Raw genomic sequence first — 21,151 nt, 5'->3', positions numbered from 1 at the left:
GTCATCCTTCCATAGCACTTATCAATGTTTTTAAACTGATAAATACATATTTTACCATGAAATTGAATAAACATTGAATTAAATTTAAATTATGGTAAGAGGTAAATAATTCTTTTCTTAAACCAGATTTTGAACTTGTCTCTCTCTCTTGATTGCAATCTTTCATGAAAACTACAGAAAAACATATAAGGAGATTGTGTTGACTCGGCTAAGGTTATAATTAAATGGGTTTTGGTCCTGATTAGATTGAAAGTTATAATTGTATGGAAAATATTTTTATTAAGTCATGGTCTTGGTTTTGACCGGTCGAGTTCGATCTGAAGCAGCTTAGCAAGAATTAAATGACAATGGGCTCAAGGACAAGTCAACCATCATGACCCACCTCAAACCCAAAGCAATTCCTTACCAGCCTTCATATAAAATTTATAAATTAAAAATAAAAAAAGAAGATAATTAATATAATAAAATAAATAAAAATAATTTCGGGGAAAATCACTGGATTCACTGTTCATATGAACAGTGTCCCGTAAAAACACTGTTCATATGAACAGTGGGAAATAATATAATATAAAAAAAATAAATAAATAAAATTGTTTCACTGTTTATCTCCTTCCTCCCTCTATCTATTCTTCCCATGATCTCGCCTCACAGAGCGCCCCGCTGCCCGTTCCAGCCACGAGTCCCACGCGGTGCAGCCAGATCCAGATCCTCCGCCTCCTCTTCCGCCCGTGACGCCTCCGGCGTCTCCCCGTCGATCCCGCGGCCAGCCCTCTTCCTAGCAGCCGAGATCCAGCTCTTCCGCATCAGCCCGTTCCAGCCGCATCCAACGAGCACACCAGCGAGCAGCTCCTCCGTCTTCTCCGAGATCCGGTCGTCCGCGTTCCTCCCATCGATTCCCAGCTCCAATCCCTGTGATTCAGCCTTCACCGCGATCCCAGCCGACTGCATTCAACGAGCTGGTAACCCAGCCCCTTCCGGATCGGCACCCGCTTCGAGCTCCATCTTCGCCCGAGATCATTCCCAACATCACGCCCTCCTCCTCTCTCGGGATCCATCGCCGCTGGTCTTCGGCGAGCTATAAGAGGAAGACGAAGAAGGGAGAGCGGGGGGGGGGAGCTCGGTTCAACAGAAAAACAGGGGAGACCCCCTGTTTCAGTGAAAAGAAGAAGAAAGCCGAGAGGGAGATGAAGAAATAAAATAAAAAAAGAGAGAAGAGAGAGAGGCTGGGAGCGGAAGGGAGTGAAGAGCAATTTTTTTATGAAGATGGGAGGACTTCCGGCCACCATGAGCAGCTAAGCCTCGGTTTAGGGGTTTGATGAAGCCATAGAGGAGTATTCGTTTCATTTTTATTGATTTGAGTTTGTATTGTAAGATAGGTTGCATGATGAAGAATTTATCAATTGATCTTATGATTTATCCAATTTATGTGAATCATTTATCTTGCATAAAATATTTTATATAGATTGATCTATTTCATCGAATCCAACACCTGTGGTTTGGAGGAGATATTCATGTGACATCGATTTCATGTTTAATGACTTAATGATCAGATGCATCATGCTAGGTTAGACAGGTCATGCTTATCGTTAGAGTAGATGGTTTGTGCTAGACTTAGATGATTCATGCTGGGAATTAGTTATATTTTCTTTTGTGATTGCTTTGGCTTGTAGTCGGAAGCAATCAAGTCTTACATACAACTCAATCATTGAAAAGCGTCACGGATATAAATCTATCGGTGGAATCTAGCCCTAAACACCTCTCTCCATAGATAATTCATACTACTACACCCATATTAATTCTTAGTTTTTATCATTTACTCTAGCTTATCCCCTTTGAAGTAATTATTTAATTAGGAAAAATAACTTGTCTCCAATCCCTGTGGACCGACACCCGTAATCACTATTCTACAGGATACGTGCTATTGCGTGGTTTATTTTTGAAATTGAAATAACCGATCAATTTTTGGCGCCGTTGCCGGGGATTGCTTGCATAGTTATTTTTCCTATCATAAAAAGAAATTAATTAATTAAAAAAACTTTAAAAAATATATATATATAAAAAAAAATTATTCTCTATTATTGTTACTTTTCTTATCTCCTTTTTCTCTTCTACTAATTTTTTTTTTTTAATTTTTCTTTTGGTCTTATTTGATCAGGAATCGAAGAGGAGATCTGGGCTATCAGAAAGGAATGCTTTGGAGGTTTGCTAAAAAAAAATTTAAAATTGCTGGGGAAATTCTCTTTGGTGACCTCTAAACCTTTCTTATTTAAATTAATTATTAGCTTAAAATTTTGTGGTGATTGTTTGATTTCAATTTCAGCAAGAGTGTGAATGCATGCTTGATACACATACACAAATCAATCTGCACATAGTAAGGGCAATCACCCCAACAAGATAAGAGCCGGATTTCATCACCGGACTCTTACCCAACTTAGGTGAACTCAATCTCACATAGTGTCACTTTAATTAAAATCAATTAGACATTGGCTCCTAGGGACATTCGAGCTCAATAGGACGAAGATCACCGAAGGTTGCACCAATTTCGCTCTGTGGCTTAGTTGATGTCTAGGCAAGCTTTGTCCCTATAAGGGAGACAGTTCATCTGTTCGAGGCAAGTGGGTTTTAAGTGGGACCTTTGCGAACGCATCGTGACCCCTCCACTTACCTGGGAGCTTACCTGGTCAACTCGGTTCATTAGACCGGATTGGAGGCTTAGGTGCCCTCTTCAAACCAGTTAGGAGCTGTCTAGTGATTTTAGGACAAAGACTAGGATTGATATGCTTTTCTCTTTTATTGCATGCTTGATTGATCGAGTACTAGTGTATGCACGGTAGTCGTTCTAGAGTACAAAACCTATTACCTTTTGACCCTGAAATAGAACGAACCCTTAGGAACATTCGAGCTAAGATCAAAACATTAGGATCATCCCCACCTCTTAAGATGGCTGAAGAACAACCCAAACTCCTGAGGGAATACTTTACTCCCACTATTTACACTTCCCCATCTTGCATTCGATTACCTGAGGTAGCAGCTGTACAATATGAAATAAAGTCTAGTGTGATCCAAATGCTTCCATCTTTTTATGGGCTCACCAATGAAGATCCATATAAACACCTAGATGAATTCCTTGAAATTTACACCACTGTCAAGATTCAGAATTTCACTGATGATGCTCTAAAACTTAGATTATTCCCCTTCTCCCTTAAAGATAGAGCCAAACAATGGCTGAATTCTTTAGAAGCTAACTCAATTCGTTCTTGGGATCAAATGCAACAAGAATTCCTTAAAAAATACTTTCCCATAGGAAGAACGAACCAGTTTAGACGTGCCATTACAAGCTTCTCCCAAACTGAGGGAGAAGAATTTCATGAAACTTGGGAGAGATTTAGGGACCTAATCCGTAAATGCCCTCATCATCAAATACCTAAGTGGCAACTAGTGCAATGTTTTTATGACGGATTGACAGAACGAAACCGTCAGATGATCGATGCTGCATGCGGGGGCACTTTTATGCTTCAAAATGAGCATGAAGCATGGAAATTATTTGAAAATCTTAATGAAAACTCCCTCCACCATGCTTCATGTTCTCGTCAAGCACCCCCGAGTTCTCAAAGAAAAGGGACAATTTGTGAAATAAGTCATTCTATGGACCTGTCTAGCAAGGTAGATGCATTGTCCCATAAGATTGACCAACTGATGATAGGTGGGCATTACATGAACTCTTCCCAAGCACAAGTATGTACTATTTGTTCTAACCCATCCCACCCTATTCATGAGTGCCCTTCAGCGCCCCAATTCTCCGAACTCGTGCAAGAACACATCAATGCTGCTCAAACACGGCCTAGACCGGGTAATGACCCATTTTCCAATACATATAACCCGGGATGGCGAAATCATCCAAACTTTTCTTGGAAGCAGCAAGCTTCGAACACAGCCCAACCCTATTCCCAAAATTTTTAAAATCCTCAGAATTTTCAAACCCCACAAAATATTCATCCCTACCGTCCCTCGATTCAATTTCAACACACTCCTCCTCCACCCCAAAGAAACACAGCCTTTGAGGAGAAAGTGTTGAACGCCCTTCAAGGTTTGGAAACCATTACACAATTAGTGCACTCTCATACGCAATCAATCGCCAAGCTAGAATCCCAAATGGGTCAACTAGCTAATGCACTAAACAAGCGAGAGGAAGGAAAGCTTCCAAGCCAACCACTAAGTAATCCTAGGGGACAATACATGGCTCAAGAAAATCAACTAAATGCAATTCATCATGAACAAGCCAATGCTTTGACTACCCTAAGGAGTGGACGTGTAGTAGACAATAAGATTGGGGAGGACAACAATAAGGAAGATGAAGAAGATGATAGAAATGTGTCAAATGAAAAACCTTCTTCTTCTTCTTCACCTAGTCCACCTTCTGCCAAAACTCATATCCCAAAGGCCCCATATCCTGAAGCTCTTACTTCACCCTCTCCATTTGGCAAAAAGGGAACTTCATTAGAAGAGATGATGGAGGTCTTCAAACAAGTTAAAATCAACCTCCCACTCCTTGATGCCATCAGACAAGTTCCCTCCTATGCCAAATTTCTCAAAGACCTTTGTACACAAAAGCGAAAATCTAGGACACATGTGCCTAAAAAGGTCTTCCTAACTGAGCAAGTGAGTTCTATTCTCCAACACAACACCCCTCCAAAATTCAAAGATCCTGGTGCTCCCACCATCTCCTGTGTCTTAAGAAATAATTTCATTGATCGAGCACTCTTAGATCTAGGGGCAAGTGTCAACCTTTTACCTTATTCAGTTTATGAGAAACTTGGTTTAGGTGAGTTAAAACCAACCTCGGTATCCCTTCAATTGGCTGATCGATCTGTAAAAACACCACGTGGGATAATTGAAGATGTTCTTGTCAAGGTAGATAAATTCTATTTTCCAGTAGATTTCATTGTCCTTGATATGGAACATGAGCCCAATCCTAATAAACAAATCCCCGTGATCCTTGGGCGGCCCTTTTTAGCAACAGCCAATGCATGCATCAATTGTAGAATAGGGGTAATGAACATATCATTTGGGAACATGAAGGTAAAATTAAATGTGTTCAATGCGGCCGACCAACCCGCAAGAAAAATTGAGTGTTTTATGATAGACAAAATAGATGACCTCATAGAAGGAGATGCAAAAACTATCTCACTATGTCTGGCTGAAGACAATAAACTTAGCGCTTGTTGGGAGGCAACCCAATTCTCTTAGATTTCTTTAACATTGAGGACAATGTTAGGTTTAGGTTTGGGGGTATTTTTGAGTATTTTTAAGAATTTTTGGTTTTGTTTGCATCTCTTGCATTCGTTTTCACTTCACAATGTTAGGTTTAGGTTTGGGGGTATTCATCTTGATTTTCATCCAAAAAAAAAGAAAAAAAAATATGTTCATTTTCATAAAATAATAAATAATAATAAAAAAATTTAAAAATAATAATAATAATAATAAAAAAGTTTTTGTTTTTTTTTTTAAAAAAAACCCTAATTTCTATACATTAATGTGAGAATGATAAACACACAAGGTATATAAAATCTAAAAAGCCCAATGACTAGTCGGAAGTTATACAAATTTAAGTTCTTTTTATTAAGTCTCTCTTAGGGAGTTGTAAGCTAATTAATACTTTGGAATTTCACTACACACTGGCCGACCCTTCTAAGGTCTAGGCTCGACATTATGTTGATAGTATAGTAGCAACCTTGGACCCTGATGAATCATACTTATCTAATCCAAAAAAAAAAAAAAAATCATCAATAAAAAAGGATTTAGTCAGGAACATCGAAAAGGGCTACCTATTGTCAAAGGTTAAATGGGCTTGTGATGAGGACTCCGAGCATAAGTCCGTAGGAGAGTCTTGATGCCTGACACCTTGTGCCAACTGGTGTGAGAGTTGTCGACTGATTGCTCGTTACCCGGAGAAATCACCACAAGAGTAAAAGTACACAATTATACATCTTTCAAAAAAAAAAAAAAAGTTCTGTATTGACCTTGAAAAAGACAATAGTGTGAAAGCTGTCGTTGTAAAAATTCGAGTAAACTGGAATATTACAGATAAAGCCTGTGAGGTACTAAAGTAAACATCCACAACTCTCGAAATCCTGCAGATATGATGATTTTGAATCAGTGAGCAGGTCTTTTCGACCAATCCTTGGAAACTACTAGTATTAACAATATTTTGGAGATCCGAACCCTTAGCTTGTGTACGGTCCAGATTTCACCAAGCACTCCAGTATAAATGAGTCTTACAACTCCCTAAATGGAAACTTAATGACTTTAACTTAGATTGCATACTAATCTAGAATTTGGGCTGACTTAGTAAATAAAACCGTGTGTGCTTTGAAATTCTTATCATTTATGTATCTTAAATTAGATTTGAATTAAAAAAAGAAAAAAAAAACAACAACAACAACAAATTAATCATAAACAATAAATGATATTGAAGTTTGTGGGTATCTTCACTGAAAACCCTCACGAGACTATAACTCGTCCACTAGGGTAACCTAGGGGTTTAAAGCCTTGTTGCATATGGTAAATGCAATCGCGATGCCTGCGAAAGTGAGTTAGAGCTTTTCTTTAATTTTATTTTGCTCGAGGACTAGCAAAACATAGGTTTGGGGGTGTGATAAGTGCTTAATAATTTATAATTTAGTCATCCTTCCATAGCACTTATCAATGTTTTTAAACTGATAAATACATATTTTACCATGAAATTGAATAAACATTGAATTAAATTTAAATTATGGTAAGAGGTAAATAATTCCTTTCTTAAACCAGATTTTGAACTTGTCTCTCTCTCTTGATTGCAATCTTTCATGAAAACTACAGAAAAACATATAAAGAGATTGTGTTGACTCGGCTAAGGTTATAATTAAATGGGTTTTGGTCCTGATTAGATTGAAAGTTATAATTGTATGGAAAATATTTTTATTAAGTCATGGTCTTGGTTTTGACCGGTCGAGTTCGATCTGAAGCAGCTTAGCAAGAATTAAATGACAATGGGCTCAAGGACAAGTCAACCATCATGACCCACCTCAAATCCAAAGCAATTCCTTACCAGCCTTCATATAAAATTTATAAATTGAAAATAAAAAAAGAAGATAATTAATATAATAAAATAAATAAAAATAATTTTGGGGAAAATCACTGGATTCACTGTTCATATGAACAGTGTCCCGTAAAAACACTGTTCATATGAACAGTGGGAAATAATATAATATAAAAAAATAAATAAATAAAATTGTTTCACTGTTTATCTCCTTCCTCCCTCTATCTATTCTTCCCATGATCTCGCCTCACAGAGCGCCCCGCTGCCCGTTCCAGCCACGAGTCCCACGCGGTGCAGCCAGATCTAGATCCTCCGCCTCCTCTTCCGCCCGTGACGCCTCCGGCGTCTCCCCGTCGATCCCGCGGCCAGCCCTCTTCCCAGCAGCCGAGATCCAGCTCTTCCGCATCAGCCCATTCCAGCCGCATCCAACGAGCACACCAGCGAGCAGCTCCTCCGTCTTCTCCGAGATCCTGTCGTCCGCGTTCCTCCCATCGATTTCCAGCTCCAATCCCTGTGATTCAGCCTTCACCGCGATCCCAGCCGACTGCATTCAACGAGCCGGTAACCCAGCCCCTTCCGGATCGGCACCCGCTTCGAGCTCCATCTTCGCCCGAGATCATTCCCAACATCACGCCCTCCTCTCTCGGGATCCATCGCTGCTGGTCTTCGGCGAGCTATAAGAGGAAGACGAAGAAGGGAGAGCGGGGGGGGGAGCTCGGTTCAACAGAAAAACAGGGGAGACCCCCTGTTTCAGTGAAAAGAAGAAGAAAGCCGAGAGGGAGATGAAGAAATAAAATAAAAAAAGAGAGAAGAGAGAGAGGCTGGGAGCGGAAGGGAGTGAAGAGCAATTTTTTTATGAAGATGGGAGGACTTCCGGCCACCATGAGCAGCTAAGCCTTGGTTTAGGGGTTTGATGAAGCCATTGAGGAGTATTCGTTTCATTTTTATTGATTTGAGTTTGTATTGTAAGATAGGTTGCATGATGAAGAATTTATCAATTGATCTTATAATTTATCCAATTTATGTGAATCATTTATCTTGCATAAAATATTTTACATAGATTGATCTATTTCATCGAATCCAACACCTGTGGTTTGGAGGAGATATTCATGTGACATCGATTTCATGTTTAATGACTTAATGATCAGATGCATCATGCTAGGTTAGACAGGTCATGCTTATCGTTAGAGTAGATGGTTTGTGCTAGACTTAGATGATTCATGCTGGAAATTAGTTATATTTTCTTTTGTGATTGCTTTGGCTTGTAGTCGGAAGCAATCAAGTCTTACATACAACTCAATCATTGAAAAGCGTCACGGATATAAATCTATCGGTGGAATCTAGCCCTAAACACCTCTCTCCATAGATAATTCATACTACTACACCCATATTAATTCTTAGTTTTTATCATTTACTCTAGCTTATCCCCTTTGAAGTAATTATTTAATTAGGAAAAATAACTTGTCTCCAATCCCTATGGACCGACACCCATAATCACTATCCTACAGGATACGTGCTATTGCGTGGTTTATTTTTGAAATTGAAATAACCGATCAAAAAGGAGGGAGAGAAGTTTGGGTATTGTGGGAAGGACTTCCCACGGAAAAAGAAATGCTAAGGGAGTTCCTACCGAGTCCAGTGACGGGAGAAGACAGAGAAAGGAAGGAGATAGTCGTGATGGGAGTCCTCTACATCGCTGCTGCTACTCTCCGTACCATGGAAAGCTGAGCTCTTCACTAGGGCAGGATGAAGCCCTAACAAGGACGACAACGGTTATTGTATCATTTTTATTTATGTTCTTGGAATTGTATGAACTTCTTTGATCTTAATGAATATTTTCTTTATCCCATATTTAAATTCTGTGATTTTAAGTATGGTGTTTATACAGATATTCTTCATGATCACCAAGTAAAAACAAGATAGTTCATGCTTAAGGAAGATGCAGTGTGCTGCCACCTTAGATTAGGGTAGACATTGCATGCCAACTAAAGATGGATTATTTTCAAATTGCTTATGTGAATTTCTATTTGAATGCTTATTAGGCTTGTAGCCAATTTGCATGTTAGTCCAAGAACAAGGTAAAATATAATCATTGTTGCTTTGTTAGTGGTGAATTTCTTGCCCTAGGTTTTCCCAAACTGATATTATTTTAATTGTATTTCTTATTAAATTGCTTAGTTTAATAGTCTTCATAAATTTTCTTTTTCAAATATTTTTAAGAAAACAACTGTACCCCAATCCCTGTGGATCGATACCCATAATCACTATCCCACTAGATACGTGCTATTGCGTGATCTTTAAAGTTGACTATCAATCCCACAAAAATATAATATTAATGCAGCACTTTTATCATTATTTGTTAGCAATAATACTAATTTAAGTGATGTGTAGATCGCACTTTTGTGCTCTCATCACACCCCCCAACTAGCTTATTGCTAATCTCTGGCAATTAACGAGCAAATAATAAAATGAGAGTGCAAAAGGTGTGGTTTAACCTTCGACTTTTTATTGAAGCTAAAGACATAAAACAAAGATATGTGATGAGAGCACAAAAGTGCAATCGTCATACCATCTTAATTAGTATTTTAGCTAATCATTAATGATAAAATTTACTAATTAATGTTGTATTTGTGTTTGAGTGCAAGTAATCCAAGAGACCCAATAACATTGGGTTTGAGCCCAAAGCTGCCATGCATGGAAGAGCCCACGTTCAGGTGTCTCCGTGCTTTTCCCGCACTTCAGACTCTAGCCCCTCCGTGCCATGCTTGGAACCAATCAGCAAGCATCCATATGCATCGTCCCTGCATCGTTGCCAGTTCCATGCAGCCTTCTTTCCATCTACGAAAACCATGCATCCAGTTCTTTCCATCTCCTCGCCATCCCACGTCTCAGTCCCCTTGATAAGTGCTGAATAATTTATAACTTAGTTATCTTTTCATAACACTTATCAATGTTCTTAAACTGATAAATACGTTTTTTACCATGAAATTGAATAATTATTGAAATAAATTTAAAATATGGTAAGAAGCAAATAATTCTTTTCTTGAACCAGACTCTAAACTTGTCTCTCTCTTGGTTGCAATCTTTCATGAAAACTATAGGAAAACATATAAGGAGGAGATTGTGTTGATCCGGTTTGGTAATCTGATGGAGTTGTAATCAAGCTAAGGTTATAATTAAATGGGTTTTGGTCCTGATTAGATTGAAAGTTATAATTAATTATTTTTGTATGGGGAAAATGTTTGATTAACCCTTTTTATTAAGTCACGGTCTTGTTGTTAGTCTTGTTTATTTTATCTGGTCGAGTTCGGTCTGAAGCAGTTTAGCAAGAATTAAATTTAAATGACATTGGGCTCGAGGACAAGTCAACGATCATGACCCACCTCAAATCCAAAGCCAATTCCCAACCAATCCCATTCCTTTCCTGCGACCACTATCCAAGCCAATCCAAGCTTCCCAGGTGAATCCTCATGCGATCCATCAACCCCCGTGTCCAACAAATCTCCTAGGCTCAAATCCACACGTTGTCCCTTGCGCCAAAACAGAGCCCTTCCCAGATCAGCAGCCATCCAATCTGACTTTCCATTCTTTCCTTCACAATGCTGAAACAGGGGACCTCTTCCCAAATCGGCCAGCCATTGATTTCTTTTCTCCCGCGATGCAAACCGACCAGCTCCTCCGCGATCACCGTGCATGCAGCCAGCGACCGAGTAGAAGACCAATCTCCTCCGCGATCATCGTCCGCCCAGCCACCAGCTTTTGAATCCCAGAAATGGCGTTCCGAGTCATCCTCTTCATACGGATCCACAGCTCGCGACCCAGCATTCCATTTTTCGCCATCATCGTCCACGTCTCCTCCGGATTCAAGATCCCCAAGTCCCGGATGACCCCGCCTCTGCCTCTTCCTCTTCCGCATAAGAAAGGTTCAGATGTTACCAAAAAAAATTTTTCCAGCAAATATTTTCTTTTATTTTATTTTTTAGGCAAACCTCTGCAGCATTACTTTTTCAGTAGTTTCCTTTTTGATCGTCCCAGATTTCCTCTTCAATTTTTGATCAAATAATACCAAAAGAAAAATTAGTAAGAGAGAAGAAGGAGATAAGGAAAGTAACAAAAATAGAAAATATTTTTATTTTATTTTAGATATATATATTTTTTGAAATTTTTTTTTATGAAGAGAAAAATAACTATGCTAGCAATCCCCGGCAACGGCGCCAAAAATTGATAGTCAACTTTAAAGACTACGCAATAGCACGTACCTAGTAGGATAGTGATTACGGATATCGATCCACAAGAATTGGGGTACAATTATTTTCTTAAAAAAAATATTTAAAAAGAAAGTTTGGGAAGACTATTGAACTAAATAATTAAAGAGAAATGCAATTAAAAAAATGATATGAGTTGGGAGAACCTAGGGCAAGGAATTCACCACTAACAAAGTAACAAGGATTAATTGTATTTTAATTTATTCTTGGATTAACATGCAAATTGGCTACAAGCCTAATAAGCATTCAAATAAAACTTCACCAAAGTAATTTAGGAACATCCATCTTCAGTTAGCATGAAATGTCTACCCTAAACTAATGTGGCAGGACATTGCATCTTTCCTAAGCATGGATGGTCTTATATTAACTTAGTGATCATGAAGAACAGTTGTATAAACTTCATACTTAAAATCATAGAAATTAAATATGAGATGAAATAAAGTATTCATTGAGAACAAAATAAAGTTTATACAACTCCAAGAATAAAAATCAAAAATACGAAATCCTTGGCTCTTTGTTAGGGCTGCATCCAACCCTAGTGAAGAGCTCAGCCTTCCATGGAATGGGGGATGTCAGTAGCAGTGTAGAAAGATGAAGATGGCATGGCTGGTTTCTTCGGTTGGAGGAGATGGCATTGCGATGGTAGAAGAAGCTCTGTTTCCCTTCATTCCTTCATTCGATGCCCCCCTTACGCCAAAGGCTGATGGCCTTTTATAGCTCATTCTCCCCCACGGTTTCCTTCAAAAGTTTAACCAGAGGATATCTTCAAATCCAGGCTGCTGGGATTCGGTGGAAGGAGGGAACGTGTGCACTGGATGCTGCATAGGACGTGGACGATGCGGGATGGCTGGATCGATGAAGACTCGGGCTTTGTTCCACTGAAGCAGGGGATGTGGGAGGAGCTTGGAAGCGAGACTTCATCTGTGGACGTCTGAACTTGATCGTATCCCAGAATGGATGCGGCTGCAGCTGGATTGGAGCTTATCCGGGAGAAGAAGATCACGGAGAAGATGGGATCTGAGACGTTGTTCCAAAGCAGAGGGAGAGGTGATGATCCGTGATCCATGGGATGCACGCTCAGTTGGATGCTGCTGGATTCCGGACGCGGAGCAGAGCTTCAACTCGAGCACAGGATATGGATGGATCACAGAAAATTGCTGGGATGTTGGGCAGCTGGGGAAATCCGGAAGGAGGTTGGGATACTGAGAACAGACGCCTGGATTCTTATCCGATGGGTGATAGAAGTTATTGCGAACGGGATGAAGATTGGAGTTGGTTGGGAGATGGGATAAGGATGGAACGACGTGGAAGAAACTCGGACGTGGATCTGTGATGAAGAAACGATGGGAAGACGACACGGATGCGAGGGGAAGTTTGGATGTGAGCATGGGAAGGATGAGGATGGGTTGGTTCAGAAGCAGAGGAAGTTGAGTCGGGATGCAGGGGCTTCAAAAGACATGGGAAGCTGAATTTCTGGGATCCTTTTTGATGTGGATGAAGAGGAGAAATGATTCGTGAGCTGGGATATTCGGAGAAGGAAAGAGGATCTCGGTTGGTTGTTCTTTGGATGCGGAAGGAGTTGGATTCGGCTGGGAGCGCATGGGAATAGGGGATAATGTTCACGGTTGAAGGAAGATGCCGGAGGATACCGGAATGGGAAGATAAGCATGGGACCAAGATAGAAGGAGAGCTGAGATCCATGTTTGGGAGTTTGATTGAGACGCAATCTATGGAGATGAAGAGAAGATTACGAACGGGATAAGGAGCAGGGAGCTAATCGTGGAAGAGATGAAGGTGGCTTGGGCTTATCCGTGGGTGGTTGAAGGCTAGATTCTTTGGACGGGCTCTGTCGTGGAACAGGGGAGCTGAGAAGAAAGCTTACGTGGATGGTGTGCAATGAGAAGATCTTGGCTGTGCTCATGGCTAGGAAGGCACGGGAGGTTGGCTGGGATGCTCCATGCACACGTGGAAGAAAGGGACTTGTTTTAATAGGTGAATGCGTGAACAAATTGAATGCGAATGGCTGAGATGTGATGCAGGAAAATTGGGATGAATGGCTGAATCAAAATCTGAGAGGATCTAATTTGCAGGGTGCGTGCGATTTGGGTTCAGAAATTAATAAATTTGACTTGACCTACATACATTAGACTCGATCAATAAAAATAATCAAACTTGAATTATTTCTAATAATTTATTAAAATGCAATGATGAAGGAAAACACATTTTTTCATATTTAAATTTAGAATATGTGTATAAAAATAATAATAAGTGCTATGTAAAATAGATTCATTTATGCATTATTTAGCACTTATCACACCCCCAAACCTACATTTTGCTAGTCCTCGAGTAAAATAAAAAAAACTAACTCACTTTCGTAGGAATCACGATTGCATTTACTATATGCAATAAGTCTTTAAACCCCTAGGTGGCCCTAGTGGACGAGTTTTGTCTCGTGAGAGTTTCCGGCTCAGATATCCACAAACTGCTGTTGCTCCCTAAAGAATTTATTTTACTATTTTATAAAATATGATTTCAAATGCATAAGTACCAATAATTTTAAAAGCACACAAAGTTTTAATTACTAAGTCAGCCCAAATTCTAGGTCAGTATGCAACTTAAGTTGAAGTTATTAAGTTTCCGTTAGAGAGTTATAAGGTGTATTTATACTTGGGTACTCGGTGATATCTGGACCATACACAAGCTAAGGCTTTAGATTCTCCAAAATACTACTAAAACTAGTAGTTTCCAAGAATTGGTCAGATAAGACCTAATCACTGATTCAAAATCATCCTATCTTGTAGGATTCCGAGAGTTGTGGATGTTTATTTTAATACCTAATGGGCTTTATCTGTAATATTCCAGTTTACTCGAATTTTTACAATGACGGCTTTCACACTATCGTCTTTTTCAAGATCAATATTATTTTCTCTCTTTTATTTATTTATTTGTATTTATAAATAAATTATGCACTTTTACTCTTATAATGATTCCTTCGTGTAGCGAGCATTCAATCAACAACTCCCACACCAGATGGCATAAGGTGTTGGGCATCAAGACTCTCCTACGGACCTATGCTCGGGTTCATCATCACAAGCCCGCTGACCTTCGACGATAGGTAGCCTTTTTCGATATACCTGACTAAATTCACTTTCTATTTTTTTTTAATTTATTATTTTTTTCTTTTTTTATTTTTGAGATGAAAGTGAATTAGATAAGTATGGTTCATCAGGACTCAAGATTGCTACCAGACTTAACAATATAATGTTGAACCTAACCCTTAGAAGTGCAGGCCATGTGTGTTGTGAAATTCCAAAGTAAAAATTATCTTATAACTCGCTAAAAGAACCTTTAATAAAAAAAAACTTAAATTGTCTTATTCTTGATTAATCATTGAGCTTTTTAGATTTTATATACTTTGTGTGTTTATCATTTCAGTACTAAAGCATATAAATTAGATTTTTTTTTCGAAAAACTTATTCAAAAATGTGAAAATGCGAAAAATTTCTTAAAAAAATTTGAATCCTATACCCCCAATCTAGATCAAATATTGTCCTCAATGTATTTTTTTTGTTTATTTTATTAATATTATATTATTATTTTTTATTATTTTATTTTATTTTATTTTGGATGAAAATATGATGCATATGGAGGATAGAAGCATTTTACCTTAGTTGCATCAGTAATATGAGGACTCCTATCAAGACATTAAAAAATGCAATAAAAAAAAATGCAAAAATGTCCTACGAAAATTGGGTTGCCTCCCAACAAGCGCTAAGTTTAACGTCTTCAGCTAGTCGCAGCGCATTCTTATCAAATCATACCGGGTTCATGCCGAGTTCCCCAACGAAGAAAATTGTGGGAGACTGATTGTTGGGCAAGGAGTTGACTGCTTCTATGGCCTTATCTATAGCAAAGTTAAAATGGGCCAAGCATGTTTTCAGAGGGTCATCTACCAAAATATAGGGAAGGGTTTCTTCTACAAGATCGTCCATTTTGTCTATTAGGAAGCACTCAACTTTCTTTGCGGATTGATCAGAGGCACGAAATATATTTAACTTGACCTTCATATTCCCAAAAGATATATTCATCATCCTAGTTCTACAATTTATACTCGCATTGGTTGTAGCTAAAAAGGGACGATCTAGAATCATAGGGATCTGTTTCTTAAGATTAGGCACAGGTTCCATATCAAGGACGATAAAATCGACTGGGAAATAGAATTTGTCTACCTTAACTAGGACGTCTTCAATTGTTCCTCGTGGTATTTTTACAGATCTATCAGCCAATTGAAGGGATACCGAGGTTGGTTTTAACTCACCTAACCCAAGTTTCTCATAAACTAAGTAAGGTAAAAGGTTGACACTTGCCCCTAGATCTAAGAGTGCTCGATCAATAAAATTATTTTCTAAGACACAGGTGATGGTGGGAGTACCAGGATCTTTGAATTTCGGAGGGGTGTTGTGTTGGAGAATAGAACTCACTTGCTCAGTTAGGAAGACCTTTTTAGGCATATGTGTCCTAGATTTTCGCTTTTGGGTACAAAGATCTTTGAGAAATTTGGCATAGGAAGGAACTTGTCGAATAGCATCAAGAAGCGGAAGGTTGATTTTGACTTGTTTGAAAACCTCCATCATCTCCTCTAGTGAAGTTCCCTTTTTGCCAAAGGAAGAGGGTGAATTAAAAGCTTCAGGAAATGGGGCCTTTGGGATGTGAGTTTTGGCAGAAGGTGGACTAGCTGAAGAAGAAGAAGAAGGTTTTAGATTTTCATTTGACACATTTCTATCCTCTTCTTCACCTTCCTTATTGTTATCCTCCCCAACTTATTGTCTACTATATGTCCACTCCTTAGGGTAGTCAAAGCATTGGCTTGTTCATGATGAATTATATTTAGTTGATTTTCTTGAGCCATGTATTGTCCCCTAGGATTACTTAGTGGTTGGCTTGGAAGCTTTCCTTCCTCTCACTTGTTCAGTGCATTAGCTAGTTGCCCCATTTGGGATTCTAGCTTGGCAATGGATTGCGTGTGAGAGTGCACCAATGTGTAATGGTTTCCAAACCTTGAAGGGCGGTCAACACTTTCTCCTCAAAGGTTGTGTTTCTTTGGGATGGAGGAGGATTGTGTTGAAATTGAGTCGAGGGATGATAGGAATGAATATTTTGTGGGGTTTGAAAATTCCGAGGATTTTGAAAATTTTGGGAGTAGGATTGGGCAGTATTCGAAGCTTGTTACTTCCAAGAAAAGTTTGGATGATTCCACCATCCCGAGTTGTAAGTGGTAGAATATGGATATTTACCCGGTCGAGATTGTGTTTGGGCAGCATTTACTTGTTCTTGCACAAATTCAGAGAATTGAGTTGCCGAAGGGCATTCATGAATAGGGTGAGACGGGCTAGAACAAAGAGCATAAACTTGTGCTTGGGGAAAGTTTGGAAGCTATTCTTTAGACATTAGCTGGTCCAACTTGCGGGATAGTGCATCAACTTTGTCAGATAGAACTATGGACTGGCTAACTTCATATATGGTTCCTTTTCTTTGAGAGCTCGAGGGTGCTTGACGAGCGGAGGAGGCATGGTGGAGAGAATTGTCATTAAGATTTTCAAACATCTGCCATGCCTCATGCTCACTCTTAAGCATGAAAGTTTCCTCACAAGAAGCATCAACCATCTGACGTTTTCGTTCAGACAATCCGTCATAAAATCATTGCACTAATTGCCATTTGGGTATTTGATGATGCAGGCATTTTCGGAGTAAGTCTCTAAATTTTTTCCAGGTTTCATGAAATTCTTCTCCGTCAGATTGGAAGAAGCTTGTGATCGCACGCCTAAATTGGTTTGTTCTTCCTATGGAAAAATATTTTTTTAGAAATTCATGTTGCATTTGGGCCCATGAAAGAATAGAATTGGCTTCTAATGAATGGAGCCATTGCTTAGCTCTATCCTTAAGGGAGAAAGGGAACAGCCTAAGTTTCAGAGCATCATCAGTGAAGTTCTGAATTTTGACAGTAGTGCAGATCTCAAGAAACTCATCTAGATGTTTGTATGGGTCTTTATTGTTGAGTCCATAAAAAGAGGGGAGCATTTGGATAACACTAGACTTAATTTCAAACTGTAAAGCAGCAGTGGTATCAGGTAGTCGAATACAAGATGGAGAGATATAAATGGAAGGAGTGAAGTACTCCTTTAGCAGTTTAGGTTGTTCTTCAGCCATCTCGACAAGTGGTGTAGATCCTGTGGTTCTATAGGTACGGATTTCGGCTCGAAGGGCCCTAATAGAATGCTTTATTTCAGAATCAAAAGGTACTAATTCAGAAGATCTAGAACGACACCCTAGCATACACTAAAGCTTTTCTGATCAGTCAAGTGCAGTCAAGCATGCACAAAAGAAAAACACATCAATTCTTTATGTTTGTCCTAAAATCACTAGATAGCTCCTAACTGGTTTGAAGAGGGCACCTAAGCCTCCAATCCGGTCTAATGAACTGAGTTGACCAGGTAAGCTCCTAGGTAAGTGGGAGGGGTCACGATGCGTTTGCAAAGGTCCCACTTAAAAACCACTTGTCTCGAACAGATGAACTGTCTTCCTTAAAGGGACAAAGCTTGCCTAGACATCAACTGAGCCACAGAGCGAAATTGGTGCAACTTTCGATGATCTTCGTCCTATTGAGCTCGAATGTCCCTAGGGGCCAACGTCTAATTGATTTTACTTAAAGTGATAGCTATGTGAGAATTGATTCACCTAATTTGGGCAAAAATTTGATGATGAAATTCAGTTCTTATCCTGTTGGGGTGATTGCCCTTACTATGTGCGGATTAATTGGTGTATGTGTATCAAGCATGCATTCACACTTTTGCTGAAATTAAAATCAAACAATCACCATAAAATTTTAGGCTAATTGGGAATCAATTTAAATAAGAAAGGTTCAGATGTTACCAAAGAAAATTTCTCCAGCAAATATTTTTTTTTTTTAGGCAAACCTTTGCAGCATTCCTTTTCCAGTAGTTTCCTTTTTGATCATCCTAGATTTCCTCTTCAATTCCTGATCAAATAATACCAAAAGGAAAATTAGTGAGAGAGAAGAAGGAGATAAGGAAAGTAACAAAAATAGAAAATATTTTTTTTTTATTTTAGATATATATATTTTCTGAATTTTTTTTATGAAGAGAAAAATAACTATGCTAGCAATCCCCGGCAACGGCGTCAAAAATTGATAGTCAACTTTAAAGACCACGCAATAGCACGTATCTAGTAGGATAGTGATTATGGATATCGATCCATAGAAATTGGGGTACATTTGTTTTCTTTAAAAAAAAATATTTAAAAAGAAAGTTTGGGAAAACTATTGAACAAAATAATTTAAGAGAAATGCAATTAAAAAAATGATATGAGTTGGGAGAACCTAGGGCAAGAAATTCACCACTAACAAAGTAACAAGGATTAATTGTATTTTAATTTATTCTTGGATTAACATGCAAATTGGCTACAAGCCTAATAAGCATTCAAAAAAAACTTCACCAAAGTAATTTAGGAACATCCATCTTCAGTTAGCATAAAATGTCTACCCTAAACTAATGTGGCAGGACAATGCATCTTCTCTAAGCATGGATGGTCTTATATTAACTTAGTAATTATAAAGAACAGTTGTATAAACTTCATACTTAAAATCATAGAAATTAAATATGAGATGAAATAAAATATTTATTGAGAACAAAATAAAGTTTATACAACTCCAAGAATAAAAATCAAAAATACAAAATCCTTGGCTCTTTGTTAGGGCTGCATCCAACCCTAGTGAAGAGCTCAGCCTTCCATGGTATGGGGGATGTCAGTAGCAGTGTAGAAAGATGAAGACGACATGGCTGGTTTCTTCGGTCGGAGGAGATGGCGTTGCGATGGTAGAAGAAGCTCTGTTTCCCTTCATTCCTTCATTCGATGCCCCCCTTACGCCAAAGGCTGATGGCCTTTTATAGCTCATTCTCCCCCATGGTTTCCTTCAAAAGTTTAACCAGAGGATATCTTCAAATCCAGGCTGCTGGGATTCGGTGGAAGGAGGGAACGTGTGCACTGGATGCTGCATAGGATGTGGACGATGCGGGATGGCTGGATCGATGAAGACTCGAGCTTTGTTCCGTTGAAGCAGGAGATGTGGGAGGAGCTTGGAAGCGAGACTTCATCTGTGGACGGCTGAACTTGATCGTATCCCGAAATGGATGCGGCTGCAGCTGGATTGGAGCTTATCCGGAAGAAGAAGATCACGGAGAAGATGGGATCTGAGACATTGCTCCAAAGCAGAGGGAGAGGTGATGATCCGTGATCCATGGGATGCACGCTCAGTTGGATGCTGCTGGATTCCAGATGTGGAGCAGAGCTTCAACTCGAGCACAGGATATGGATGGATCACAAAAATTTGCTGGGATGTTGGGCAGCTGGGGAAATCCGGAAGGAGGTTAGGATACTAAGAACAGACGCCTGGATTCTTATCCCATGGGTGATAGAAGTTTATTGCGATCAGGATGAAGATTGGAGTTGGTTGGGAGATGGGATAAGGATGGAACGACGTGGAAGAAACTCAGACGTGGATCTGTGATGAAGAAATGATGGGAAGATGACACGGATGCGAGGGGAAGTTTGGATGTGAGCGTGGGAAGGATGAGGATGGGTTGGTTCAGAAGTAGAGGAAGATGAGTCGGGATGCAGGGGCTTCGGAAGACATGGGAAGCTGAATTCCTGGGATCCTTTTTGACGTGGATGAAGGGGAGAAATGATTCGTGAGCTGGGATATTCGGAGAAGGAAAGAGGATCTTGGTTGGTTGTTCTTTGGATGCGAAAGGAGTTGGATTCGGCTGGGAGCGCATGGGAACAGGGGATAATGTTCACGGTTGAAGGAAGATGCCGGAGGATACCGGAATGGGAAGATAAGCATGGGACCGAGATAGAAGGAGAGCTGAGATCCATGTTTGGGAGTTTGATTGAGACGCAATCTGTGGAGATGAAGAGAAGATTACGAACGGGATAAGGAGCAGGGAGCTAATCGCGTAAGAGATGAAGGTGGCTTGGGCTTATCCATGGGTGGTTGAAGGCTAGATTCTTTGGACGGGCTCTGTCGTGGAATAGGGGAGCTGAGAAGGAAGCTTACGTGGATGGTGTAAAATGAGAAGATCTTGGCTGTGCTCATGGCTAGGAAGGCACGGGAGGTTGGCTGGGATGCTCCATGCACATGTGGAAGAAAGGGACTTGTTTTAATAGGTGAATGCGTGAACAAATTGAATGCGAATGGCTGAGATGTGATGCAGGGAAATTGGGATGAATGGCTGAATCAAAATCTGAGAGGATCTAATTTGCAGGGTGCGTGCGATTTGGGTTCAGAAATTAATGAATTTGACTTGGCCTGCATACATTAGACTCGATCAATAAAAATAATCAAACTTGAATTATTTCTAATAATTTATTAAAATGCAATGATGAAGGAAAACACATTTTCTCATATTTAAATTTAGAATATGTGTATAAAAATAATAATAAATGCTATGTAAAATAGATTAATTTATGCATTATTTAGCACTTATCAAAAAACCAAAATCTTCTTCAGCTAGTCCACCATCTGCCACAGCCCACATTCCAAAGGACCCATTCCGTGAAGCACTTAATGCACCCTCTCCCTTTGGCAAGAAGGGAACTTCATTAGAAGAGATGATGGAGGTTTTCAAACAAGTTAAAATCAACCTTCTGCTTCTTGATGCTATTAGACAAGTTCTCTCCTATGCCAAATTTTTCAAAGACCTTTGCACCCAAAAGCGAAAATCTAGGACAC

At 39.4% G+C, this 21,151-nt stretch overlaps 1 non-coding gene across 1 annotated transcript; it reads right to left on the bottom strand.

Annotated features, from left to right (window-relative positions):
• Positions 1–3,316: 3,316 nt before the first annotated feature.
• LOC149751326 (small nucleolar RNA R71) lies at positions 3,317–3,422 on the bottom strand. The gene has a single exon (XR_016398412.1). It is a non-coding gene; the product is annotated as a small nucleolar RNA R71 (small nucleolar RNA).
• Between the last annotated feature and the right edge of the window lie 17,729 nt (positions 3,423–21,151).

The sequence above is a fragment of the Phoenix dactylifera genome, chromosome 14, assembly GCF_051530095.1.
Source record: "Phoenix dactylifera cultivar Ajwa chromosome 14, Ajwa_hap1_PhDact_Kaust_v1.1, whole genome shotgun sequence".
NCBI lineage: Eukaryota > Viridiplantae > Streptophyta > Magnoliopsida > Arecales > Arecaceae > Phoenix > Phoenix dactylifera.
Note: the sequence above shows the minus strand (reverse complement) of the source record. Positions and strands in the feature narration are given on the sequence as shown.